The following is a 27,661-nucleotide window of genomic DNA, read 5'->3' on the forward strand; positions in this document are numbered from 1 at the left end:
AACAGGCCTCCAGGGACTGTAAAGCCCACCTGGAGTGAAAAGCACGGCTGTGCAGCAGCAGCAGCAGCAGCAGCAGCAGCAGCAGCAGCAGCAGCAGCAGCAGCAGCAGCAGCAGCAGCAGCAGCAGCAGCAGCAGCAGCAGGGCACCAGCAGGGGGCGCAGTCACCAGGAGGGTATGGCTACTCTGCCTCAGGTGTGAGGATCACTTCTCACCATACCAAGGGAAATTCGCAGGATTAGGGGGATAACGTGGCACAGAACTTCTCCATACTCTTAACTGTGTTAAGGAGGAAGCAAACAGGTCCCAAGTAGGAAAGACACAGAATAAAAGAACAATTCTGACCAAAAGCACACACATACTTTAACATCAACAACTAGACAATACAGATCCCTAGCCCCACTGACATTACTTCTTTTCAAAAAATGGATTCAGCATAAGGTCATAGAGTACCAGTAAGTTTCAAACAATCAGTATCTTGTAGACCGTTTCTGTAGCAATCACAAAATTAATGCAAAAGTTGATGTGTTTAATAAAAAAAAAAAAGCAAAAAGAAGCTTTTTAAATAAGCATCAAATGAAAGAGGAATTGTAATGATACATTAATTCACTGGGGACTGAATCACGCTGAAAACTGCTTCTGAAAGCCAGGGAAGCAACACTTAGCGTGTGGCTTGGGGCAGCCTTGAATGCAGGCATTGGGGAAGGTTAAGGTGCTGTTATGGTGTATGTCTAGTTGTCCCCCAAAGCCTCATGCAGTCACTGGGGCAGTTTTCTAGAGTTTGTGACTAATTCATGACCGGATGCTGGGATTATGGGTGTGAATGCCACACCTGCCCTGGGGTGGGTAGCCTGGATACAGTGTAAGGAAGGGAGAGAGGCTTGCTCTGTGCCTGCAGCTGGGGCTCCTCCGCTCCTTTTATGCTGTCTTCCACCACCATGAACTGCTGCCCTCTGCCATGTGCCGCTAGGCCTTGGAGCCAGTTGGGTATGGACTGCCACCTCCACAAACTGTGAGCTAAATAAACTTTTCCTTCCTTAATTTTGGGTGCTGGATATTTTGTCTCAGCAATGAAAAAAAAAAAAAAAAAAAAAAAAGTAACTGAGACAGGTGCAATGAATCAGCATTCAAATTCCAAACAGTAAAGGCGAAGAGAGAGAACAAGTGGCACTGAGTGACAGCAGAAGCCAGGAACTCAAAAGCAAGAATGACCCAGAAACAACAAGGCCAGGCTGTCTTTCCGGTGCAAGGGAAGGACGGAGTGTATGTCACCTTCCCGCCCTCTCCAGGACCTCATTAAAATGTCAGTGAGGGGACTGCCTAAAGCAAGAGAAAAATGGAGCAAAATTTTTAATGAACACGAGAGTTTCAAAGAGCCTTTGTTGATGGGGCAAGAGGATGGGCGGCATCTGCTGGCCAGAGCCCTGGTGGAGACCAGACAAATGGCGCTGTGGCTCACTTGGCACAGAGCAGGCAAAGGCAGTGCCACAGAGGGCAGAAGGAGCCCTTTGGGTCTTCCACTGAGCCAAGTTGTTCCAATGGACAGAAGCAAGCAGGGAAGCCAGGTGATGATGGTGGTACATGTTTCTAGGAATTGGAGCACTGATTTCCTACGCTGCCCACCTGAACATGTAGTGCACAGATGCTCCAGCAAATGACAGCAGAGTAAACCAAGAAGAGAAATGGATGGAAAGAAACCCTTGCCTGGCACCCTAGAGGACCAAGGCTCCAGTGACAGCAGACAGGCGGGCTTCAAGGAAGCCCCAGCTGCAGGCACAGAGCGAGCCTTTCTCCCTTCCTTAGGGTGGCCAAAGGCACCGCCTTGAAGAAGGCACAGAGAGGAGATGGGGAGATGGCTCAGCAGTCTAAGTGCCTGCCTGGCAAGTACAAGGATCTGGGTTCAACCCCCAGGACCACATGTCTGAGACAGGAGGATCACTGAGTCTGAACTTCGTAGCGAAACCCTGTACTAAATAAATAAATAAATAAATAAAAAGAAAGATGGCACAGAGGAAGAAGGTTGTGCAAAAATGCTTGGGAAACAGCCAGCAAAGTGTGCAAGGGCTCCGTGGGTCCAAATCCAATGCAGAAGATTACTTAAAGCAGTGGCGAACCTCTTCCTTCCTCTGATTCAATGCTGCAAACTGGGACAGAAGTGACAGTGTTGGTCACCACAGCAGCGGCACAGTTACAGTGTTCCTAGACATTCCCAGCATCGTGGTCACACATTCATAATAACTGAATAGGCACAGATGCTTAAGGTTACCGGCCTTGACAACAGCATCCTCCTCCTCCTTGTCGTGTTTTGGCCAAGAAGCAGCGGGCTTTGCCAAAGACCGAGACCCATGCCTGCATTTTTCAAGGTCATCTTGCTGCACTTTCACAGTACCCGTTACACCAGCCACCCACTGTGTGGAGGATGCTGAGTCAAGGAGCTCTGGGGCCTGCAGCCTGGAGCCAGGAGCCTGGCTGGGCTGGCTGCACAGGGGCCCCGCTCCCTCTGGGGTCAGCACTCCCAGATGCATGGGAGCAGACTGGAAGAAGGGATGTGAGGGTGCACAGGGAGGGACAACAGCGACCAAGCTAGGACAGTGCAGAGTGGCCGAGCCTCTAGGAGGCAAGGGGGTTCTCCTGGGTGAGAACAGAATCCAGACCTTCAGCCAGCAGCCCCTGAGCTTCAGAGCAGGGCATCCTGGGATGGGGTGGGGGCTCTGAGGTCAGGGCCAGGAGACATGGGCTAGGGACAGTGGCCCTTGTCCAAGAGGGAAGCAAGCAGGAGATGCCTCAGGCAGCAGGCCTAGGGCACGAGCTGTGTGCCAGACATCTAGGGGAGAGGTGCAGGTTTTCACGATGACTTCTGTGTACTATTTAATTTTTAAAATCTGTCTTTACTGTTTTAGACAGAATAAGCATGAGGAAACACATTTTTAGCAATCATCCAGTGTACAGAGATGGGAACCTAGGGTGCCTGGCTGGAAGTGACCAGGACAGCTGAGTGGAAAACAGCGGGGTGTGGGGGGGTTGAAGGAGAGAGGGAGGCCCCAGGAGTGGGGACACTGGAGGGTACTGCAGAGAAGGGGAGGACAAGCAAGTGTGTGCTGAGAGCTTTGCTGGCCAGGGCAGCCTGAGAAAGAGGGAAGAAAGGAAGGAAGGAAGGAAGGAAGGAAGGAAGGAAGGAAGGAAGGAAGGAAGGAAGGAAGGCAGGCAGGCAGGCAGGCAGGCAGGCAGGCAGGCAGGCAGGCAGGCAACCTCCCAGTGCTGCTGGAGCAGGAGCTCCACAAACATGTGCTCAGGGGAAGGACAAACACAGCAGGTCTAGCTTCCTGAGACACTCAGAGGGGCCGAGACAGAGATGGAGAGTGACTGGTGGTGGAGGCAGGAGCCAGTGTTGAAGGGTTCTAGTCTCAGTCTGGAAAGAGAGCAGTGGGAGCCGGCGGTGCACACAGTAGGGGCAAATTTAACATCATGGAACTGCGTCTACGTCAGTGAAAAGATGACTTTCTTAAAACAGGGGTGACAGACACGCTTGGGACATGATCTCCACATACTTTAGGGTCGCTATAAAGCAATTTATACTCCTTTTTGGAAAATACATGAACTTTAAGACACATTAATTCTGACTGCAATCTACCAGTTGATTCCTGTCCCTGTTTTAATTTATAGGAGGATGTGGAGTGGTTACTCACTAGTAGAGGCCTTGGCTAGCACGTGTGAGGCCCTGGGTTGAATCCAGCAATACAAAAATTAAATATAAGCACTGTAGGGCTGGGGAGATAGCTCAGTGGAATAAGTGCTTGCCTGGCAAGTGCAAGGTGCTGAGTTTGATCCCTGGTACCACCAAAAATCCAAAGCAAACCAAACCAAAACAAAAGACCCCTGCAAATTAAAATGTATTTTAAATAATAATGTACACAATTTTATGCTAATAGGAATATAAACATAGATGTTAGAAGCATATTTAAGCCCATGGTACACTATAATTACCGCTTCACATGATTCATCATAACCTAGATTTATCCACATATATAAAAATACGCTCAGGGAAAACCTTATCATATTTCATCAAGCATCGGAAGTGACTGATGATTATGAAGTGTGTTCTTATTTAAGAATTTGGAAATTGTTTTTTAAATATAAGACTGCGCATCTTAGAATTGGAGAGATGCAGAGAATGCAAGAGACAGGAATGTAGTCTGCTTTGCTAAACATCGGGTCACCTGGGCTGGCACTAACTGGGTTATACGTGCATATTTCCGAATTCTGACTAGTATCAGGGCTGTCTTACAACAGCGATTGGTAATACATCCCTTGTTTGTTGTGGCGGTGGTGGGGGTGTGCACATATACACTGTGTAAGGGAGGGAGAGGGACAGGGACAGGGGAAGCGAGGAACACCCTGAGCGGGACCCAGAGTTCCCAAGGAATGCAAAGGACCAAGGGTTAAAGGGTATGTGCTGGCTGGGGTCAGCAGGCGCTCTCGTGGGGCAGACCTGCTGCGCTCTATCCCACAGGAAGGTAAAGGCGGCTGCAGAGGCCACGTGTTCTCACTCCCCATGTTATAGCCATGGCTGTCCCCCCTGTGTGTCACAGGACAGAGTATGTTCAGGATGTGCGAAACCTGGTTCCATGCCCTGTACACACACACACACACACACACACACACACACACACACACGATGCAAGTATGTGTCACAGAGCAGAGTTCTACTGGGCAGCCACAGAGCAGAGGGGCGTGGTGAGCTTTACCTGCGCCATGGGTTTTACTGAGCCTCAGATCCAGAATGAACCCAAAGCATAAAGATCAAACGCTCACATCCCCCACAGGTACTGCCCCCCCCCCCACCAGTCCTCTGCCACAAAGATCCCCACACGCATGCACAGCCTCCAGGCTGATCAGCTTCTAGTCACAGAGCCTAAGAACCACTCCGCTGCCTTCTCAGACCATGGGAAAAGCTCTGCTCAGCCCGAGAAACAAAAAAATCAGCAGCTGAAATTAGTTCGTCAGAGTCTGACTGAGGAGACATGAGTCACTTTCCATTCCACCCTCCTCTGCTCGATCCACAAATTCATTTTGCAGCAATCCTCAGCGCCTGCAATGGCTTCCCAGGCAGGGGGAAGGTTAGGGCTTTGCTGGGAAGGAGCAACACTCTCGGCTATTCCCCAGGGTGTGTGTGACCCAGCCAAAGGGAGCCTGCCGTGGGGCATGAGGGTGGGGTCTTAGGTTTCTATGGGCCTGCTTTAGAGTGGAGAAGAGCTGAGACGGCTCTGGCATGGAGGTGGCATGAGTCACCCCTGATAGCGCTGGGCTATGAATAAGAACTCAGGCATAGGGCTGCAGCGCCAGGGTGCCTACCATCTGCAGCCTCCGTGCAACTGAGCTTCCAGTGCACTGGGGCTTTCTCTTGAGTGAAAACTTCCTGCAGGGTCAGCTAAGCCCCAGGGAGTGAGAAGTGCAAAATCAGACCTGCTGTGACACAGTGGTCCTGAAAGATGCACACCATCCCCTAAACTGTGAGTGCACCCGAAGAGTAGCCTCAGCTCCCCCTTTCTAGCCCATCAGCTCCTCTGAATCCCAGGCGGGGATTCCCAGAGACCCAAAGGCTGAGCTCTGTGCATCCCAGTGGGGTCCCCAAACCAGAATCAGCCCTGGAATGCCTTGTTGAGGATGCTCCTGTTGAGGATGCTCCCAGCCTCCAGGAGTTTATTCTCTGGCTGCAGTGGGTAAGGCTTGCCGGTCCCTCCTGAACCTGGGGTGCCAGGTTTGCTCCCAGGAAGTGAGTCTCCGTCATACGGGGGAGGCCTGAGGGACATGGGCCTGGGTGCCAGCACTGGTGGGAGCTCAGAGGCCAGGCAAGCAGCACGCACCCCACCAAGGCCTGAATCCCTTGCCCACATCTGTCTTCTGAAACCTGGCATGGCCACCTCTTCATATTCTTAGGAAGGTCCACTTTGACAACTGCAAAGTGGCATGATTGGTAGCTCTTCTGAAGTCAAGCGCCTGCCTGCCTGTATCACAGCAGAGGGTTCTCTAAAGACTTGAGAACCTTTGAGATGAGGACCCTAAAGACAATGGGGAGGAGAGTGAGAAGCAGGGTCTCAAAGGCCAGGAGAGGATGATGGAGCCTTGGGGTTTGGGTGGCCTTGGGAACAAGCTTGGGTTTTAGTGGGCGGGAGGCGAAGAGGCCCTAAAAAGAATGTAGATCTGACACCAGTATCATACCTCAGAATCACCTTCAGGGGTATCAGCTGGAATCCCTGTGCCTATGGAACAGGAGGGAAAACAGGTGGTTGGCTTGGCCTGGCATGTCATGTGGGTCTGGGGTCCAGAAGGTTTGGATCTGCACAGTCAAAAAAATCCTGGCGTCAAGGAACTGTTTAAAAGTGCCTGAGTGAGAGATTTCTGGGTACCTGTCAGGCATACCTCGCATCAGGAAATCCTCAACAAAGATTTTCAGTCTAAGTTCCACAGAGGAGGGTCACAATCCAAAATTGAAAAGTGCCAAGAAGCAGCCCACTCTGAGCCTGACTTGACAGATGGAGGAGCTCCCACGCACTCAGATAAGGGATAAAAGGAGTCTGTGACAACGTTCAGTGTGGAAGAAGGAGCTGAGTCCAAGTGGGTAAAAATACAGTATCAAAAATCAAGGCAAATTGGAATTTCCTCAAATAAGAACTAACATGAAAAGTAAAACACGGTGATGAACTAATAAGCAGCCAGAATGTCTGAGGAGGGCCAGACCCAGAACTGAAGACACCAGGGTGGACTCGGCACGAGACAGGACGTGAAGCTGTGTGGCTGGAAGAGGGAAATGTCACTCAGACAACTGACAGAAACACCAGCAGGAGGACTGGGAATTCAGAGAAAGGAGAGGACGCTAGTGAGGGGAGAGATAGTGTCTGGAGGATTTAGAAGTGTGTCAGACCTTGACAAGAGCTGAGAATCTGTAGACTGAGAAGCACAAGGCAGTTGGTGAGGGGAAGATACCCTACACCTCTGTGTCCTACAGAGACCACACAAAGACAAAACTGTAATCCAAACCAGAGGGAAAAATTCAATTTCCCACAAGAAAAAGACTAAGAGTAGGTTATGTTTTAAATTATTTTTATACAGGGTCTCATTATGCAGTTCAGACTCATAGTGATACTCCTGTCAGGTTCCTTAGTGCTGGAATTACAGACCTTAAGCCACCATGCCTGGTTCTGGGCCCAGCATGGTGCACCTGGGGTGCTGGGGGCTGGCACAGCATGTGGTAGCAAGGATCAAACTCGGGACCTTGTGCTTGCCAGGCAGGTGCTTATGCTGCCATGCTATCTCCCCAGCCCTGATTTTTTTTTTTTTAACAACAAGATAAACCACAGTAAAATAAAAAATACTTTTAAAGTTGCTGGGAAATACTTTCAACCTGGAATTTTATACCTAGTTAAACTATCACACACAAAAGAAAACAGATTTCTTTTTCATTCACATATTTGGTATAGGGCCTCACTACACAGCTCAGACTCAGTGTGATCCTCCTGTTTTCAGCCTCCCCAGTGCTGGGATTACAGGCATGCATCACCATGCCCGGAATTGGTTGCCAGCTCAGCATACCCCAGGGGCGGGGCTGGCGTGGCGTGCAGGACTGGGGATTGAACCCTGGTCCCTGTGCTTACCAAAGCAGGCCCTTAGTCTGCTGAGCCATCTCCCTGGCTCTGAGAACAAAAGATTTTTGTCCAAAGCCTGAGAGAATGAATCACTACCAGAACTTTATGAAAGAGCTACTAAAGAATGCCCTCCTGATGCAAGGAAAATGATCACAGAAAGTAAATATAGAACATAGGATGGGAGGCAAGAATAGAACATGGTCAACCTTCTAAAAGCATTGATAATGGAAAACAGCAACAACGATGAGAGCAAAGGGTTGATTCTAGGGGCTAAAAGCAAGGCATAGAAATATGATCAATGGGGTAAGACAGGATTATAAGACTCTTATTAAGGATAAGGGCAAAGACAGTGCCAACTCTAGAATTTGCATTCTAAGAAATTCACATGAAAATTTTAAGAGTAGCATCTAATGGTATAAATAAAATACCTTCTAAAAAACTGAAGGTGAAAAAAGATATCAACAATTCAAGGGAAATTGGAGCTCCAGGATTATAAAAAGAAATAACCAAAACACACACACACACACACACACACACACACACACACACACACATGTGCACGCCAACATACATGTGTGTGCTGAAAGCCTCTTTATAAGATCCTAAAGGAAACCTGTCCCCTATCCTGTGTCCCTCAACCCTGGGTGCCAGGCAACTGCACAGGGACTGAGGGACGTCACACAGGATACCATATAATGCTCACTCCAGAAAGATCTGTGTTCTGGCTGTGACCTCCGCACAGACTTCGGGTATGGCTTTACCCCACGCTGCTCTTGGAATCCCCATGAGGGTATCTGAAGCAAGTGCTCCATCTCCTGGATCAGCTCCATGCTCTGCCTGGTCCCAGCGCTGGCTTCTCCCTGGCCCCCACTGCCTCCCTCCTGGTGACTGTTCTGGTCTGAGCTTTGGGGAAGTGGAGTGGGTGCTGGTGAAATTTCATCATTTTAAAAATCTTTTTAAGGACTATATTTATTTCATTTCCAATTTCTAGTCTTCTTTTAACTTTGCATGCTCATTTGAATTCTATTTTTGCCTTAACGTACAATCTTTAACTTCCAGGCTTTCCTTTTAATTTTGCTGGCTCTAGGCTTCTGTTTGTTCATTTCAATATTTATTTTAAATCTTTTTTATTTCACCCACCTTTATCTTCCCAGGGGCTTTTAAGTGGTCTGACATTTAAATATTATCCCCTTCAATATTAATTTTCCACCTACCCCATGCACACCTTGGCTGTTAATCTCTTGCCCTTTTCACCTGTTAGCCTGGTCTTTTCCCCTGGTTTCCACAGTTACTCTCCTTGTTACTGGTTTTGCTTTGTAGCTCCTGCTCTGTGCCACGGAGGTTCCCACATTTCCACAGTTCTGCCTGCTGCAGCTGCCCTGGACCCCTGTGTCCACTGGGCTTTTTCCCACAGGAACATGGGGTGCCAGTTGGGGCAGCAGCGAGCCCTGCCCGGGGGTCCTCTGGGGCTCCTTGAGTGACAGCCAGGTATCCTGGGATTCTGAGCCCATCCTGAGTCCCAGCCAGGGAAGCAGATCCCACAGCCAGTCCCCACTGGCCGCTTCTACCAGAGCATGTCAGGGAAGCCTCCATGCTGTTGCTCGATCTCTTTATAAAAACCATCGCCCTTGCGTCTACTGAGGGTGCATGACACGGTGCCACAGGGCGAGTCGCTATGGTGGACCAGACTAGTGTCTGCCATCTTGGGTCACCACCCATCCTCCTCCTCCCTTTGGCCATGGCACTGCCCGCTATGCATTTATCCCATACCTGAAATACACTGCACCCTCGTTGCTTTTTCATCTTGGGGAGCTGAGTACCAAATGCGCTCCCGCTTCATGCAGCTGGGGTAGTGCAATCTCTATTTCTACATCTGGCTTAGTTCACTCAGTTCTCCGGGCCCCTCCATGGGATGGCAGATGGCAAAATCACTTCCTTTTAAAAGTCAGAGCAATATTCTATCTCACACGTCTCCCAGTGTACTTGTCCTGCTTTCTGGTCTCTAGCACAGAGGGTCTTGGTGCCCTTGGCCGCCCTGCAGGGGAGGTGGGCACCCCTCTCTGGGTGCTGGGGCCACTCCGAGCTGCTCCACCAACTCCCATCTGCGAGTGGCAGCAGAGTCAACCTCAGTACCAGCAGCAGTAGGCGCAGAGACAGCCTGGAGCAGCTTTAGTCATGTGAGCCCCAGCAAGCCACGTGCAGCCTCTTTCTGAGACCCCTGCTCTCACCAGCAAACTGACTGTGAGTCCCTTTTGTCCCTGTCCCTCTCTCGGAACTGCGGGATAAGGAGGAAGTTGAGGCCTCAGCAGCACTGATGACCCATGGGCACTGGCAGGGGAAGTGCAGTAGCCTCTGGCTCCTGGGTGGTCCCAAAGAGCTGTTTCTGTCCTGAGCCCAGCATGCTGCGCCTGGTCACCCACAGTGGTGACTCTGGGTGAATCCAGGGCTGGCTATGTCCTTCCAAGTCTACTTCCTAGAACCACTTCTCAGGGCTCTGAAGGACTTGGTGGCTTTTGAGGGGCCCAGAGGAGACTCTGGGTCTCTGGCCAAAGCTGTCCCTTACAATGACACTGCTGCCACCTCATGAAGGAGGAGCAGGCTGTGGTGCTGGCTTGGCCCAAGCTTTCTGCTGCCACATGGCTCACCTTGCCCCACAAGAGGCCTGCAGGTCCCAGTCCCTGCAGTTTCTGGGCACCAGGAGGTCACCTTGTGCCTTGCGGACCTTGCTGCCAGAGCCATCATCAAAAACCTCAGCACACATGGGCGGAGTCCCTCACAGAGGAGGGAGGTCTGCAGAGATGGGATCTTCTCCAGGCTGGGCCTGCCAGTGGCTGTCGAATGCACAGCTCCCTGCTGCATGGGCCCCACTGTCTGGGTGGGAGGCAGTCCAGGAGCTGCACGGAGGCTGCTGGTGCAGACAGAGCTGTGGGAAGCCAGTGTGGGGAGGGATCCCGGGAGCGTGGGCCAGGAGCAGGTTGAAGCTGCTGCCCCGAGCACTCCCTCCCGATGCCAGGAGCAGAGGCGGAGAGATTCTCAGGCCCTGGGCTATTTTTACTGCCTGGACGCTGAGTCACACTGTTGCTGGGCCTCTCAGCAGAGCTCACAGCCTGCATGGGCATTGCAGTGCATGGCATGGTGGGGCACCCACCTCCCTCATGATTAACCCTTAGCCTGTCTCCTGGGCTGGACAGCATGGCTCCTGTTTAAGCAGGCAGTCCACAGAGCCTTTGCATCCAGACACCAGATGAAGGAACTTCCCAGCTTTATCCCCTGTACATGGTGGCTGGGGGAGGCACTGGGTGCTTGCCTGCCTGTAGAGATGAGGCTCCAAAACCTGGCCCTGCTTCTGATCATGCAAGGATCCTGCTGTGGCAACTTGATGCCCATTGCATATGATTTTGTTAAAGTTCATTTCTGTTAAAGATCATCTACTGTCATAGTTTAAGGTAGAGTAAATAAAAACACAGATTGCTGTGGACAGACGTCTTTCAGAAGCATCAGGGCACCTATCTGCCAACACTTATGCTGTGGCACTCCTACCTTATCCTGGGGACCCTTGCACTTTAGCCCTGTGGTGGAGAGGAACCCATGGGTCACACACCGCTCAGCTGGAGGCCAAATGTCGAGTGGTATGGTGGTTTATGTTTGATCTGGGGAGTGAACCAGCACATTCCTGAGAGAGATTTAGATAGAATATTTATAGAAGGACTCTATTCTGAAGTCCCCAGAAGAGCTGCTAGGCCCGAGAGGCAATTGCTTTGCAGTCACCTTCTTCCCCTGATGGTCTGCAGGAATGCCTTGCCACGAAGGCTCTGAGGGGTCCTCCCTGGGCTCGACTTTGAGTTGGTGCAACTTGTTCTGACCAGGCCAGCATGCCCTGACTCAGTCACCGCAGCCATGCTTGCCAAAGACATTTCCCTAGGGACATGGCCACCCAGTGGACACAGAGATCCCTGCTCCATGACTGCTGTGGGTCGGAATTCAGGCTGCCCTGGACTCAGCAGTGGTGCAGAGCAACAGGCTTGGATTCCTGTACCTGCCTGTGGCCCGAGGGGTGGGGGTGGGGTGCCAGCCTGGGCACTGCGGCCTCCTGGGGACTCCAGGGGGTGCTGCTTATAGGACCCTTGGAGACACCCCGTCTGGACACCCCTGTTCTTGAAGGAAAGCAGTGTTCACGCAGCCTAGCTCTGCTGGCTTCCAGTGATGTGAGGCAAGTGCTCTGACATGGGTGCTGGGAGGAGGGTTCCATCTTTTGTTTCCTGGATGTTTGGGTCCGTGGCTGACAGAATACAGGAGGGCTCCATCCTGCAGGCCTGCGGTGATGCACAAGGCACACGGCGATGCAGCCTGGTCCACCAGCTCTGCCCATCCATGGCCCAGGTTTCCCAGGGGACTGTCACTCCCTGGCCTGTCAGCTAGGCTGGGTGTGGGCAGAGCCCCAGGCAGAAGCCAAGGTGCCAGCTGGAAGCAGCCCTGTGGAAATGAGAACCCAGGATTTTGCATCTGGGCACCAGCCTGGTTTGCTCTAGTCCATGGGGTTCCCTGGATGGGACACCAGGATCTTTAGCATGAGGCTCCCACCTGCTGGGTGGGTGGCACAGAGCCATGCCCACTGAGCCCCTGGAAGAGTAAGTGCTGTCACCACCACCCTTCTGGAAGAGGAGCTGAGGTGGAGGCCAGCAAAGCTTTGGTCAGGGGCTGGACAGGGGCTTAGCTGCAGGTGAGCCCAGGCACATGCCTCAGAGTCACTGTCCCTTCCCTGAGTGTGAGCCTGGCCAGCATTCCCCTGAAGACTCACAGACCCCCAAAGCTAGGCTTTTATGTCTCAATGGAATGGCTGCTCTGGGGTTTTAACACACTCTATGTATAAGCGTAGCGACATACGTAAGTATACTGGCCAAAGTGCAGAAACACTGTATACCAGGGTGGGCAGATGGGTGAGTTTTCTTCCTAAAGGCTCCCATTGGTTTTGTGCTTGTTGGTTTTGGAGATCTGTTTTTCCTTCCGTGTTTCTGCACACCACGGGTAGAGCCAGTGACCTCTTGGCTCTGGTGTTTGGGGTCACACCTGAGTGTCCACCATCCTGCTGGGTGGTGACCTTGAACACAGGCCCTCACCTGGGAAACCTCTCCTCTGGGGGCACTATGAGCTGATCTTGCCCCAGGCCCGCCCTTGCTGCCTGCTTGGGAACTGGCTCCCAGCTGCAGAGCACCCACGGACACTGTCCTCAGCCTACAGGAGCACAGGATCTCTGAGCCCCAAGTCCCCAAGGGGAGGAGGATGAAACCCTTGGTCTGCAGGAAGACAAATCCAGGTGCTCTGCCTTTTCTTTCCCAGCACGTGAGGTCTTCCTTTTCTTTCCACCGCTTTCTAGCAGAAGCATCTTGCAATTGTGTTTTCTCACTTTCACAGACTGAAGCATCCCATTTGGCATCGTGCAGTGGCCATTTGTGAGACACAGTGAGCAAACTGAACACCACCATGGAGCAGTGACTCTGGGCTCTGTGTAGGGATCCTAGGCGCTGCTCTGGCCCCTGCCAGCAGAGGGCTGCTGTCTCAGAGCTCCCTTTCCACCTTTTGGTCATTTGACCTCCCGGAGCCCAGAGGCTGCGGACTGCGGGAGTGGTCATGGCTTCACACTAGCTCACACCTCTGCTCCCACAGTCCCTCTACTGACAGGACTTACAGGGCCTGCCCCAGCTCTGCACCCATGGCTGGCAACCCGGGACCGGCTCTGCCTGCATTCATTTCAGATGCCTGCCTGGACTTCCTGTGTCTGTAGAACGCTAGTGGTCACCCCTTTGTCAGTCCTGAATGACTGACAATGGTCCTTCTCCCAGGAGCCAGCGTGGCCCAGGCCAGCTTCTCTGCAGTGACATGTCACTGCCAATCCACGAGTGCCAGATGGGCCGGCACACACAGGCACTCCTCACACTTGTAGTAGCCTCTCTCCTGCCAGTGCAGACTCAGCCTGCAGCCCCTGAGGCCCATGGAAGTGGGTGGCAGTCAACACGAACAGATTTCCTGAGATGCCTGCGGTGGGGCGCGAGGAGACAGAAGAGAGAACGCCTCGCTCCTGTCACCACTATGACAGTGTCAGGAGCCAGTCGCACCTCTCCTCAGACCTGTGGGGCTTGGGAGGATTAAGGCCCACTGACCATGGTCATGCTAGGAACAGAAGGCAGCTTCCTTGGGAAACTAGGAAAAGAACTGCGATTGGAGGTAGAAGTCCCAAGTCTGGGGGGGCCCAGGCTCAGTGCACACATCAGCCCAGGTACAACCCAGCCTGTGTGCCCATCAGCAGGCAAAAGGGGGTGCAGATACACTCAGGATAGCAGCTAGCCTGCTGAGTGCCACACAGGCAGCTCTGGGGGACATCACCTAAAGGGAACAGGCCAGACAAGGAAGGGCAGGAAGACTGTCAGGAGGCCTGGAGCAAAGAGTAGAAAACAGAAAGATGGTGGCCAAAGGGCACGAAGTTCCTGTCTACTGTTCCCTTCTGTAGTGGCTTGTGAAAAGTCTGCTATGAGAGTGGTCACTGGTTAAGTCTTCTTACCCCAAACAGCCTCAGTCAATATAAGGGGTGGCAGAGACTCTGGGTAGTGATGGGTGTTCACGGTTGAGGTCATGTAGATGGTGTCCGCCACACACACACACACACCTCATCCCCTTCTGGGGAAGGGGCTGGAGTCCCTGGGGCTTACCCAAGACAGGGACTTGGGGACTGGGCCTTTCCTCTCTCTGCTTCTCAGCTTCCCTCAGGCAAAGAGACTTTTTGTTTGCAGGTTCATCCCTCAATTGCTAAGCAGAGCAACAGGGCCACCACCCCACTGGGTGGAAGCCCGGAGACATAGTCTACAATCTATCAACTGCTCCTGCTCTGAGGCTGGGCTCCCAGGAAAGGGGATTGGACCTGCCCAGCCTGCAAGGCTCTGGGGAGTTAGGACGAGATAAACTCTGCTGTTTGGCTCTGCTGAGGTTCTTCACCAGCTCCAAGTACTTTGTAACAGCAGCGGTCCCAGTGTTGCCTGAAAATGCAGGCCCTTACTGTCCCTGAGGAGATGTCACTTTTGTGAGACCATTGGTCTTATCACTCTGTGGATTGGTGCAGGTGGGGGTCACAAGAAGGCAGCGGGTTGCCGCTTCCCCTCTGGGCCAGCCCTATCCTGTCCTGGACTTGAAAGACCTCATTCATCATTTTAAAAAAATCACAAATTAAAAGAGAGGAATAAACTCATTTGATTTATACAGCCTGGAATCAGTGCCACAAGGCACTAAATGCCTAAGAATAGAAGGGTAAGATTCCATGCGGTTATGGAAATACAAGCGAGAGCCAGATACCAAGCGAAGTGAATCATACTGCTGATGCTTTGAAAATGTAATAGAATTTAATAAGTTTACTAAGGCTGGATCCATGCTGAAGAAAAGCAAACAAGAAGCCTTGCTGGTAGTATATGTGTTGGGGATTAGCAGTAGGTAAAACCTGAGAATAAGAAATGGATGAAGTTGTGTCACTGATAAAAATAAGCATGAGAAGATTTTTAAATATCTATAGTATAATGGCAAACAGTATCCCCCAAACTCTGCTGGGCCCATTTTGACTTCATGTCAAGATGAGAGGTCTTATGTGTCAAAAACAATCATTTCACTGCAAATATAATAGAGGAAGGAATAAAGCTGAAACAGAAACATTGTATCACTGGAATAGTACAATACACTAAAACACTATAACACAGTAACTATGTGACAAGTATATATTGTAACACCGCAACTTTGGAACACTGGAATATTTCCGTGGGTGACTCTCTTAGTCAAGAAAACTGAGGCTTAGAGAAACCAAAGCCTGCTAAGGAATAGTCACAGCCAGGCTGGCCAATGCCAAAATCCTCCCTTATTCTACCACAGAAAATCCCCTTTCATATCACAAAGAATAGTTAGCAATACATTTAATCAAGGAACCAAAACATCTGTAAGCTGAAAACTGCCTGACGCCATTGGGAGAAATGACAGCAGAGCTTAATAGGTGGGGAGATAGCCACATTCCAGGATGGAAAATGTCCTTTCACTGGGCTAGCACCACTCATTGCCCGACTCACAGACTAAAAGCGCTGTTGGCAGCATCCAGCCGGCTTCCCAGCAGAAATAGACGAGCACACTGAGACCCACGTGGAAAGGTGGCAGGGCCCCTCCCTTGCTGCTCAGGGACAGCCATTCCCTGCAGCTTCTGGATAGGAAGCAGGAACCACGTCCATCTACCAGGCTGCCGCCACATGCTCAGAGTGATCTGTTGGCCCTCAACAGCGTCAGGGTCACCTCCCTCTTTTCGTATGCACTGGGAAAGTCCAGTCTGGGTGCCAGAGTCTGATCCTGACTCTGCAAAGAGACCCCTGGCTCGGTGTGAAGGGAGTATTTATTCCAGGTGCAGCAGTCATCTAAGAGGATGGTCATGCTGGTGACCTTGAGGAAGGCAGTGTGCAGAGGTGCCGTGACTGTGTCAATCAATTCCCAGGTGACTTTCCTGGCCTCCTGGCCTTCACCCAACACAGAGCTGGATGGCTGAAGATTAAAGGAGATGGACTCAGCCCACTAACCAGTCTGTCCTGGGATACAGGTAGGGCAGGGGTGGCACCAAAGTGACTGTCTTTCTCCCAGAGGACTGGGGCTTAGGATGGGTCATCTCCACATGCTCTTGCACTGGACTTCAGCCAACCAGGGATGGACAGGGGCCCTGGTCCAAGCAGACTCAGAGCTATATCAAGAGGTATCTAGAAGCCAGGCATGGTGGAGCACGCCTGTAATCCCAGCACTTGGGAGGCGGAGGCAGGAGGGTCATTACAAATTCGAGACCAATCTGGGCTACAAAGTGAGGTATTGGGAAACTCACCCAGAGCCCCTGCCTTGAGGGTTAGGGGTGTGAAGGTCCAGGTCACAGTACAGGGGCAAATGTGACCCTTTGAGTCTGGACGCTGTATACTGTGCATATCTTTGGTTACTTTTCTTGTTGCCGAGACAAAATACCCAACATTCAAAGTTAAAAGAGAAAAGGTTTATTTAGTTCACAGTCTGTAGAAGTTTTGGCTCATAGCTGGCTGGCTTGGGGGCAGGGTGGTGGGGGCACCCTGAGGGGCAGAGGGGCATCACAGGGGAGGAACAGTCTATGGGCAGGCAGACGGGGCAGGCAGAAGGCAGCAAAACAGTGAAGTAGCAAAGTAGCTTCTTTCCTTCCTTTCTGTCCATCCAGGCATTTGCCCTTGACTGTGATTTTGGGGGTCATCTAGGTACAAGCTACAGGGCCAGCCAAATAGCTTAGCACATTAAAGTGCCTGCTTAGGCTGATGCAGCAGCTGGGATTTGATCCCCGGTGTGCTGTGCTGGCCCCACCCCCGGGGCGCACTGAGATGGCGATTGATATTGGGCGTGGTGGCGCACACCTATAATCTCAGCTCTTGGGAGGCTGAACACAGGCAGATCACTATGAGTCCGATCTACACAGTGAAACCCTATTGACTCTGTAGACTTTGTACTAAAATACAAACAAACAAACAAACAAACAAACAAAAAAAGATAAAAGCTATAGCAGTGCCTGAGCTTAAATCTGCACAACGAGAAGCATAACAAGCATGGCTATTGTCACCAGGACCAGCAGAGGTTGGGATGTTCTTGACACAGGACGGGGTCATTCACCTGATCAGTGAAAGCCACAAAAGCAAACACAGTGACATGCCATCCATGTGCCTCTTCCACACAGTAGGCTCCCTGCATGACCCAGCCTGGTTGCTCTGAAGAGGTCCGGCAGCCCCAGGCCCCAGGCCCCAGACAGCACAGAGAGTGACCACATGGAGTTCAGGATGTGTCCCTGAATCTCATGTCCCAGCACACATCCCACACTCTTGCCCTTCCTTTCTTCTCATTCCTCATCCTGAGCCTGGGCCACTTTGGCCACCTGAGACCATCTCCAGCACCTGCTTGAGCCCAGCCTGTCCCACCTGGGCTGAGGTTACCACTGCCTGCAAGGTGGTTCTCCATTCCCTCTTGCCTCCTTCCTTGCCCTCCTACAGACACCATACTTCTGAAAGGTCACTAGCTCCTGTGCCTCTGATGTCCAGCCCTCAAGGCTTGCAGAGAGCTCAGAGTGAGGTCCCCTCCAGCTGAGGTGGTTGGAACCTGGATACATGGCTCACTGAATGCTCCCCCCTTGGTGGTTCTCCAAGTACGGGTCCAGCAGGTGGCATCTCACTCCTTGCAGGTGCTACCTGCTCCTTGTCAGGCCTGCTGGCTCCCACTGGGGCCCTGCAGAGGCCTGGATCCATGATGGAAGCCTCTGCATCCATCAAGGTGGCACCTCCCGGTCCACAGGGCTGTAGCTCTGGGGTCACCTCTGAGAGATGCCATGCCCACCACCATGTATGACCACGTCTTCTTGCCACTTGGCCACATGAGCCTCTCTGCATTGTTGCTCTCAACCAGAACTCTGGATGCTCAGAGCCACGGTGCCGCGCCGGCTCCCTGTCTATACATCCAGGTCAAAGCTCAGCACACCAAATACTGACTACAACACCTGCACCTCACCTGGCCACCCAGGGGTACAGTGCTGAGGATAGAAGAAGCAGCCCTGGCTCCTCAGCTTGTGAGGTCTGCAAGAGAGTTCAGGGCTGGCAAGCCTGCCCATGAGGGAGAGGCGATGAGAGTCAGCACAGATATCGAGGTCAAAGGAGGGGTGACACTCACAGGGTACACGTGAGATGCAGCTGCCTGGCTCCATGTCAGTGACAAAAGACTGGTAAGGAACAGGTCTGGCAGCTAAACCTGCAGGTCACAGTCCTGGGCTCTTCGTGCCTCTTTGTAATACCCACCTCCAGCAAGCCTGAACGGCAGCAGAAGAGGCTCCAGCAGTGACCTCTGGCTCTGGGGTCAGATACAAGGGGTGCTGGATACTGGGTCCCACAGTACCATTACGTAAGACAAATCTTAAGCATATTACATTTCTTGACCCAAAATCCATATTTTTATAAATTAGCCATGGCAAGTAAAGCCACACCACACACACCACGAGCCATGCCTGTCTGCCCCTGGGACTGTCTACCTGAAGCTGTGCTACAGTCATGATCACTGCACTGCACCCATGACCCTTGCCCACAGGAGCCACAGGCTCCCCCTCACTGGGCTGAACTGAGAGAGCTGTCGCACCTGGCACTGCTGGAAGCCCAGAGGTGCTTAGTGCAAACCACAGAGTAGCCTCCAGGGTGGGGCCCTCCTTGTAGGGGGGTAGCCTACAGGCTGGGCCTGGGGACCCCACCTCCAGGTGCTCGGGAAGCTGCTGGAGATCCCTACCTCTTTCATGTCAATGGTCCAACTCCCCAGCCCCCTGCTGTCTAAGGGCCTTCTGTGTTTTCTGTTGCAGGAAGGAAGTTCACTTAGTCCATGGTTCAGGGGCCACAGCATGGGCTGGTGCCACTGGCCACACCTGCTGGGCTCTGACTGGAGGTGAGACAACAAGGGGCAGCATGGGGGCCGGTAGGGTCCAGGTGGCCTCTCGCTGACCAGTCTCTGCGAAGCATCCTGGAGACCCATGCTGGGCCCTGCAGGTGGCATCCACCTGAGGCCCCTGCTCCCCAGCCTACCCTTGATGCTCACAGCCCAGCACCACCACATCAGGATTGGCTTCTAGCATGGAACATTCAGAGGACACACATGGGTCGGGTCCAGCTGTCTCAGGGAGGAACCCCTGGGGTTCATCCTCAGTGCTTCAGTCTGCAGCCCAAGCTCACCCCACCCTGGGCCTGGCCCCCACTGGGGGATCAGCTCCATCCCCCACCCTTGGCTGGCCACTGTCCAGGAACAGGGGATACCAAGATTGTGTGTGAAGTGGGGTGCCCCTCTCACCTGAGGCGACTGGGAGCCTTCACCTCCCCAACCTTCACCTGAAGCCAGTAAAGTTAATCCCTCATCCTTTTCCCGCTCTGCTTCATAACCAAGAGTAGCCACATGACCCCGCTCTGGCCATGGAGGTCTCTGAGCCAGAGTTGCCTCCCTTCCCTCAGCAGCCATCTGGGAGCCAGAAGGTGGTCAGTACTTCCTGCCATGCTCAGGTTGGTGGGGAAAGGAGCCCTGTGTCCAGCTTGGAAGCTCAGCTAGCTGTGCCTTCACCTTGCTGAGGTCTTCGTAGCACTGTGTCTGGCCTGCCCTGTCCATGCTCAGGGACATCCAGGGCTCCTTTAAAGGAGATGTCACTAGGCCCAAGGAAGGAACTGTGGGAAGGGAGCGGGCAGGCAAGAGCCCTGGGTCCAATCAGCTTTGATCCACAAGGAGCCGAAGCTCCAGCCTAGCCCTGGCCCTTCCACCATTTCAGTAAAAACACTAGTGAAGAAACTGAGTAAGTTTTGGGGTGTAAGATCCTCCACAGCACAGAGGTCCTTCTGTTAAACTCAATACACAGTGCGTAGCGCTTGCAGCAGTGACCTAGGACTGGGAGGTGGGAGGGGGCTCTGACTTCAGGACCCAGGCCAGTGCTACGCTCAGGGGCACAAGTTCTGCACTCTGGGACACACTTCCGGTACTCCAGGGCACACTTCTCGCACTGCAGGGCACACTTCCTGAACACAGGGTTAGGTTCATGCAGGCAGTGGGAAATCACAGAGAGCAGAGAAAGGTCTCCGAGTAAAATGGACCCCTGCAATTTTCCAGTAAGAAGGGGTCTCACCCCTCTTGCATCTGTGGCCTGAAGCCTTCTGTGTGTGGATCGAGGAATTGGATATTTCCTTTCTGGGGTTTTATGTCCAAACTTGCTTTCTGAAGGCGGGCACAGTATTCTCATTCCACTGCCCACTCCTGCCCCATGTTGTGGCCTCCACGCACCCAGGAAAGGTAGGGAGAGGCGGCCTCTCTGTCCTCGCTTGAGTCTGGATGGCACAGGATCCTGGAGCCTCAGCCATAGAAGACTCCGAGGAGGAATCAGAAAAGTGCATGCAATGCTTGTCTCTTGCTAGAACACTTGAGAGGGAGCCCTGAGCTGTCACTTAGGGCACCCAATTCGAGGTCACTGGGCAGCCCCCAGGGTCCCAGCAACTTTAGATGCCCTGAGATGGCACTGAGGGTGCCATGTAAGCGGCTCTGTCCAGTTCCCAATCACGAGGTCAATGCTGTTCAGGGCCACCCCGTGCAGCACCAGGTGGCCAGGACTGTGTATTAAACCCACATGAACACCATTGTGCAGGCTGGAGGCCCCCCCCCAAGTTCCACACTAAGTACCCCCGCCACTCTGTTCTTTCATCTTTACTGCACCGTCTGCCCAGCCCACCTTTCTGCCTCCTGCTTTACCCTTTCCTCTTTGAGTCGTTGGCAGGGTCCCACCACTCCTCATCCGTACCTGGGTTGAGCTCTGTGCAGCCCTCACGGGCACTTTGTGGTCCGTGTCTCACCCAGCAGACTTGGGCATTGAGGACAGGAGGAGGCCATGACTGGGAGTTCATCTGCTGTGGGGTGGAGGGGCTTCCCTCAGGGGGGGCTCCTACAGGGGGCAGTGGCCCAGGGACATCTTGAACCGTGGCTTCTTATTCCCTGCCACCTGTTCCTGGCCACCACCGCTCTATTTTCTTCTTCATGATTCTGGCCACTCTATGTCCCCCATGTCAGTGGAACCATGTGCAGGCACCTGTGTCTTGCTGATTGGCTACTTCATCCACCAAAATATCTCTGTGTCTTATCCATGTTGGAGCATCCACCAGGACTGGCTGCCTGCTTAAGGCTGAACAGTGTTAAATTCTGTGTGTGTGATGATCACAATTCTTTACATGGTCATCTAGTGATGGATTTCACCCATTTTCTATCATGACCAATGCTGCTATGCACCAGGGAAGGCAAACACCTTCCAGTTCTTTGGAGTCCTTCCCTGAGGGGGTTGCTGGGCTAGGCAAGAGTCTTATTCAACTTTCTCAGCACCTCTCTACTATCTTGCTTAGCAGCTGTGTCATTTGACCTCTTTAACGATGCCCGCTTGTTTCTGTTTTTTCTTGGTCTTCCTCTTTTTTCATAGTAGCCACTGTCAGGGACACCAGGTTAATGAATGCAATGTTGCCACTTTGTATTATCTGGTAGGGCAATTCTTCATTTGGAGAAATGTTGAACACTGCAGCTGGAGTATTCTTTCCTGAACTTTTGAAAAATGCTGCCGAGCTCCAAGGTGGTGTAACACTGACAGCTGATTACAGGGCCTCAATCTTGTAAATTATTTTTGTGAGAGAACAGTGCGATCTTGAAGTCAACAGAGACACAGCCAACCAACTCTGGAGCGTGTGCGAGAGCCCAAGTGTAAGACTCTGCATGCACAGGTTTGTGCAGTTTTTTTTTGTGTGTGTGCACATGCATGCTATGGGCCTGAGAAATCCATTATTCTGGGAATGGAAGGAAGCAGAGATGAGGCTGGACAGGGACATTTTCCACAGTTTGATGTCCTCCTCCAATGTCCTGTGTCACTGGAAAACAATGGGACTGAGGACTGCTGTAGGCACAAATCTGTTCCTGGACAATCCCTGCCCACAGGCAAGAAGTACAGGGTGGCAGGCAGGGATCTCGCCCACAGCTCCTGAGCTGGCTGGACAGGAGATGAGAAACTGTGCAGAAGACCCCAGGGCAGGAGGTCCCAGCTAAGTGCAGGAGTGGGAGGGGTGAGGTTTCTGGGTTGCGGTCGTTGTTCTCAGGGACTGGAAGGGACATACAGGAATAAACTTTTGGAGGTAGACCCCAGGATTCCCAACTCAGCTGGCTGGAAGAGCCTGGTGTAGCCATGGGTCTGTGACTAAGGCTCTAGAGGGGCCAGGCAGGCACAGAAGCTATGCCAGCTCCACCAAGACAGGACACAGCTCAGCTCTGGCATGCTGTGCTGTTGAGTGAAGATGTCTGGGGTTCTGGAGCTTGGGGTGTACTCTGACTTCTGGGCTCATTAGGATGCAAGCCCATTCAGCTGGAGGGCAGGAGGAAGAGGAGCAGGTGAGACTTGCAGGCCACAGCTCAGCCATTGGATTAGGGCCCCAAGAAAGCCCTTGGCCACCCTGTCTGGATCTGCTTGTGACTGTCTGTCAAGAACCTACAGGGACAGGTGTCAGAAGAAGACAGGGGAGACAGCAATGCTGCAGCTGAGGGAGCAGAAAGGCCAGCAGGGGGAGAGGGCCACACCCTGGAGTCCAGTGCCTGAGTGCAGGTAATGCTAGGCAGGAAGAAGAGGGGCGAGGCCATGGCACTTGGCAGACGACTCAGCCCCTGAGCTGATCCCTGGCTATGCTGCTGACTCTCACGCTCCCAAACAGGCTAGCAGTTGGCTTCTGGAGGAAGCTGGGAGTGCGAGGTGTGCGTTTCCTGAAAGGCCCCTGGCAGTCACAACTCAAGGTCTACGGTGAGAAAAGGAACAACAGCAACTGCACCTCAGGAGTCGGCAAACCCTCTTCTTTCTACTCACTGTTCGGAGCAGACTATGATGCTCCGAAAGACACTGTGGCTCCTGTTGGCGGGGAACACACTGATACTGACCGCTCAGGTCAGCGGTCGTCCCAAGGACTTCACACACCTGGACCTGCCAGTGCTTGCTGTAGTGGTCACTTCTCCTAGGCTGGGATGGCCAGACTGAGGATCACTTTGGAACCAAACACAGCAATAGGTTCTCGTGCTGGCTACTGGTATACACTTCCATATCAGAAGGTCCCCCTCTCTGCAGGAATGTTTACTGAGCTCCTAAATGGATCCTTTTTATGCAGGAAAATGCCCAAAGTTGCTTCCTGGCTTGTACTTTCTGAAATAGCTTTTATTTTATCATTTTCTACTGTGTACAGTTTTCCTGGTTAGGGTATTTTTGGTTCTAAGACTTATTTCTGGTCCTAATGCTCATTAGCGGTGGTCCTTTAGCATTGGGTTTCAGTTTTACTTCATTAGTGGTAATTTAAGAGATTATTTCTCACTCGGTGATGTAAGTGATTTAGGCCATTCAAGCAGCATAATGTAGCTGAGGCCACCAAGGATCACACACAGTGGTGGCAGTTTGTTAAAATGGACCTTAAGATATTTGACCTTGGGCCACATCATGTAACGTTTATGATGTAACATTAGTTTAAATGGAGTGGCATTGGGCATGCAATGCAACTCAGAGCTGTGGCTCTCGCAGTGTTCCTGCGGGTCCCGGCTGTCAGGACTGCTCACCACACTTCCACACCTGCCATATAGGGGCATGCACAACCCCTCCAGTGTGAACAAGCAGAGCTGTGGGATGGGGATGGCATGTAAGGCTGGGCCTGGGCTCCCCCTAGCACCTCAGAAAGCCATGTGACACAAATCTGACCCACAGAGACCTCCAGTAAAGGCACAAATCTGTCTTCCAATCCAGAGTCTCTTTCCTTTAGCTGATAGTGATAGCTGAAAGCACCTTGTCTTTAAAGTGTCCAGACAACATGGTTAGAGAGAAACAGATCTCAGAAAGAAAAATTCAAATTTGTCTAAGATTAATCCAGCTACTAACAACAGAGGCCAAAGACTGGACACAGAGTCTTCTTACCTGACAGGTGCCACAGAAAGTTCCCTGGGGCACTGGGGCAGAAGTACGAGATCCCTGACGCTGCCCAGCACATGGCCTGACTCCACTCTGCAGTGGCCAGCATGGGCTGCAGACTAGGCTGTCCTGAGTCCTGCAGATTCTCTTTGACATACACCTGCGCCAACCCGCAGGGACAGTTTGGGGTGCTCAAGGTTCTTGCACAGCGAATGATGAAGGATTACATGTTGGCTGCTATTACGACCTTCACTCCAGTCCTGGTGACCTGTGTAGAAAGCCCCATGCTGGGTTTCAATGTGGATACCTTTGCTTGTTTTGACATTTTGGCACAATGCTCCCAGTGTAGGGATGCTAGGTCAACAGCATGGCCTGAGAGCCTCTCAGACCCAGGCATTCCTGTGGAGCCATCCTGTGTGGCAGCAGCAGGCAGCCATGCATGGCTTTGCTCTGTCCCCTGGTTTGCTGATGTCCACAAATGAACACTCAGTCCTTCAAGCTTGCTGCCTGTACTCCCTTCAAAGAACACTGTGCACACAACTCCATGTTCATTCTAACTACGGTGTGCAAGCATCCTGTTGTCCCCAGGGATCTGCATTTTTCCAGTGGGCACAGGGCCCTGGAGTGGCACAGCGAGGGGCACAGGGCCATGCTGGACACGGAGACCAAGGTGTGATTGTGGGGATGTAACCACCTACTTGTAAGAAGTCCTTCACTGGACAGATTGACAGGGGGTGCATTTAAGCTGCATCCCACAAAGCTGTTCAAACATCAGCTGCCATTGACTATCGGGAGGAACAACTTCTGTCGAAGGTCAGCCACAGAGGTGTGCAGGGTGCGAGGGGCCCTGCGGGAGAGAACGTCCCCTCCCTTGGCCTCTAGTGGCCTTGCCTGTGAACCATGTGCCTCTCCAGTGAGCACAAGTCGCACTGGATGTCAAGCCCTAGCAAGCAGAGAGCCCATCGGCATGTCCTGTGTGACGAGCCGAGGCTTCATTAATAAACGAGGCTGCAGTGCTGAGCCTGGGCCTCAGAATGGCAATGCTCAGAAAACTCTCTCCTCTCTTTATAGTAACAGCTCGAGAAGCAAAACTGACAAGAACCATGAGTGGATTGCAGGGTAGCTCTTCTACATCAACGCTAAATGTGGAAGGCATTAATTGCTTGTGATCTGTGAATTGAGTGTTAAAGTTGCACCAAGAGGAAAAGTTCTCGGGCTTAGTAGGCTCAGCTGGTACCTCACAAGCTCCCAAGCCCACCCCACCAAGGGGTCAGAGCTGCAGCTAGCCCAGGCTCTGGACTCTGCCTTCTACCAGCAGGTGCCCTTGTCTGTCCCCAAACAGAAGGAGGGTGCCTTCACTTTTCACATTACCTACACTCTCAAAGGATGATTAGCAACGTTTCTTTCCAGGGAATAGCATGTCTAGGCACTGGGGTCCTTCCCAAAGAGACTAATGGCAAAACAACAGCAGCAGCAAACATCAGGCATTTGATGGTCGTGGGAAGTGAAATGAACTGTGGTCCTCAGGACAGACAGGAGGGTGGGTGGGTGTACAGGTGAAGCCAGTGAGGAATCAAGGGAATCTGGGGTTTAAATTAATTAATTTTCTTGGGTACGGATAGACTCTAATTGTGCATGCCTGTGGGGTAGGTACACAGTGGTGCTGTGACTGTGAACGGAATGTGGCAGGACCGAACCGGGCCATGACAGCCGTCCCTCTGGCCCAGACGTTTTTTGGAAGGAGGTCTGGCATTGCTCATCAAACATGGCCTCCTCCCTCCTGCGCGGTGGCTGGGTGCCGGCCAGGGTGCAGTGCACCCTTCTCTCTACCTTTGTGCACTGAAATTTTCCATCATAAAAAGTTTAAAAATAGCTTTACCCCTTTTTCCTTCAATGAATGTCAGGAAGGCTCCACTTTGGGGCAGGGGGAGCGGCACCTCATCAGCCCAGCCCCCCTGCTCCCAGCGGGGGCCAAGTCTCACATCCCACAGGCCTGGCACCTGTGGTCCATCTCCAAAGACAGAGCACCGCGGGAGCTCACTGCTTGCCGCTGGTCAGGAGATGCCCTGTCTTCTCCAGAACCCGCAGACCTGAGGCTTGGCAGGGACTCTTTTGGGATCCTGACCGGCACTAACGAGGCTGCCCAGCCGCGGCTCACCAGCAGGAAAAGTTGGCTCCCTAGGTTTGTTTTGAGGCCATCACCCCTGGGGTGCAGGTCTGCGCCACAGCCCCCTTCCTGGTGGGCTGGAGCTAAACATGCCAGCCTGCAGGAGGGATCCCTGAAGACATAGATGCGCGTGCCCCACGGCCTGATTCACCCAGAAAAGAAGCCAGCTCCCCCAACCCACGTCTCCAAACTAGCCAAACCCCTTCTACCATCTGCTATGCTGACACCGGCCTGGCTGGGTAGGCGCGAGCGCATAGTCCCGCCGCGAAACCAGGGAGGGCGGCACATCTGTGGCTATAGGATATGCATCCTGGAGTGTGAGTGCCCAGAGCCGGGCTTCTACATCCACTGGGACCCCAGGAATGAGGGCGACCGGTAGATCCCTTCTTCGACCCTTCATAGGCTCCTCAAAGCTCCCATCCGATGGAGTATGCGGAGGCGCGCAACCCAGAGCCTTTTCTCTTGGAGAGGGGACTCCAACTCCTCCATGACCCTCGGAGGGCGCCACAGGAGAGAAACGAGGGTGGACTGGAGGTCTTGCGCCTCAGCTCGCTCCTATCCCGGCTCCTGGGCTGCGGGCTGTCGCCTAGCGAAGAGCACAGCTCGCGACAGCGGCTGCGGGGTTCCGAGTCCTGGCCTGCGACCCGGCGCCGCCAGGATTCCCAGCCACGCGCGCTCTCGCTTCGCCTCTTCACCCTTTTGCTTGCAAACCAGGTCCCCTCCCTCTCCGTCGCCGTGGCTTGGGTCCCCAGCCCCGCGGCTGCTGCTCTCCAGCCTAGGGGTCTCGCGGGGTCACGCGGGGACCTGATCCCCGCGGCGCACTGGGCGACCCCGGCCCATTGCGCTTCTGGACTCTGGGACCGAGGGCAGCCGAGCCCTCTGTACCTTCGCACAAGCTCCGCATCCGCGCGCTCTACCCCACCGTAGCGACCACCGGACCCACCGGATTCCGCGTCCCCGGGGCTGCGCGCTCCCGAGTCGGAGCCGGGAAATCCCCGTGTCCCTTGTGCTTGCCGCCCCCGACAACCCCCCGGTAAGGGACTCACCTCTGGGACAAGGTGACCCGCGCCCAGGCGGCCCCGCGTCTCCCCGGCGGGCGCGCGTGCGGGCGGTGCGGGGCGCGGCGCGGCGCCCGCCTCCTCTAGCTCCCAGCGCTCCGTTCCCTCTTCGTCCCTCTCTTCACCCCCTTTCCTGTCCCTTCCTGCCCCTCCTCCTCCTTCCCTCCCCCAGTCCCTCCTCTTGCTCCCCCGCGCGCCCCGCCCCGCGTCCCGATCGCCCCGCGCGCCCAGGAGCCCAGGAGCCGGGGCGGGCGGGGTCGTGTT

At 53.1% G+C, this 27,661-nt stretch overlaps 1 protein-coding gene across 1 annotated transcript in view; it reads right to left on the reverse strand.

Moving 5' to 3' along the window:
- Positions 1-27,459, reverse strand: part of Syndig1 (synapse differentiation inducing 1) — a 95,497-nt gene extending 68,038 nt beyond the window's left edge. The window contains exon 1 of the mRNA XM_004635574.2: positions 27,386-27,459. The gene's annotated coding sequence lies outside the window, so the exon portion shown is untranslated. The remainder of the gene's footprint in view (positions 1-27,385) is intronic.
- Between the last annotated feature and the right edge of the window lie 202 nt (positions 27,460-27,661).

Source organism: Octodon degus, unplaced genomic scaffold (assembly GCF_000260255.1).
Source record: "Octodon degus isolate 3935 unplaced genomic scaffold, OctDeg1.0 scaffold00073, whole genome shotgun sequence".
Lineage (NCBI taxonomy): Eukaryota > Metazoa > Chordata > Mammalia > Rodentia > Octodontidae > Octodon > Octodon degus.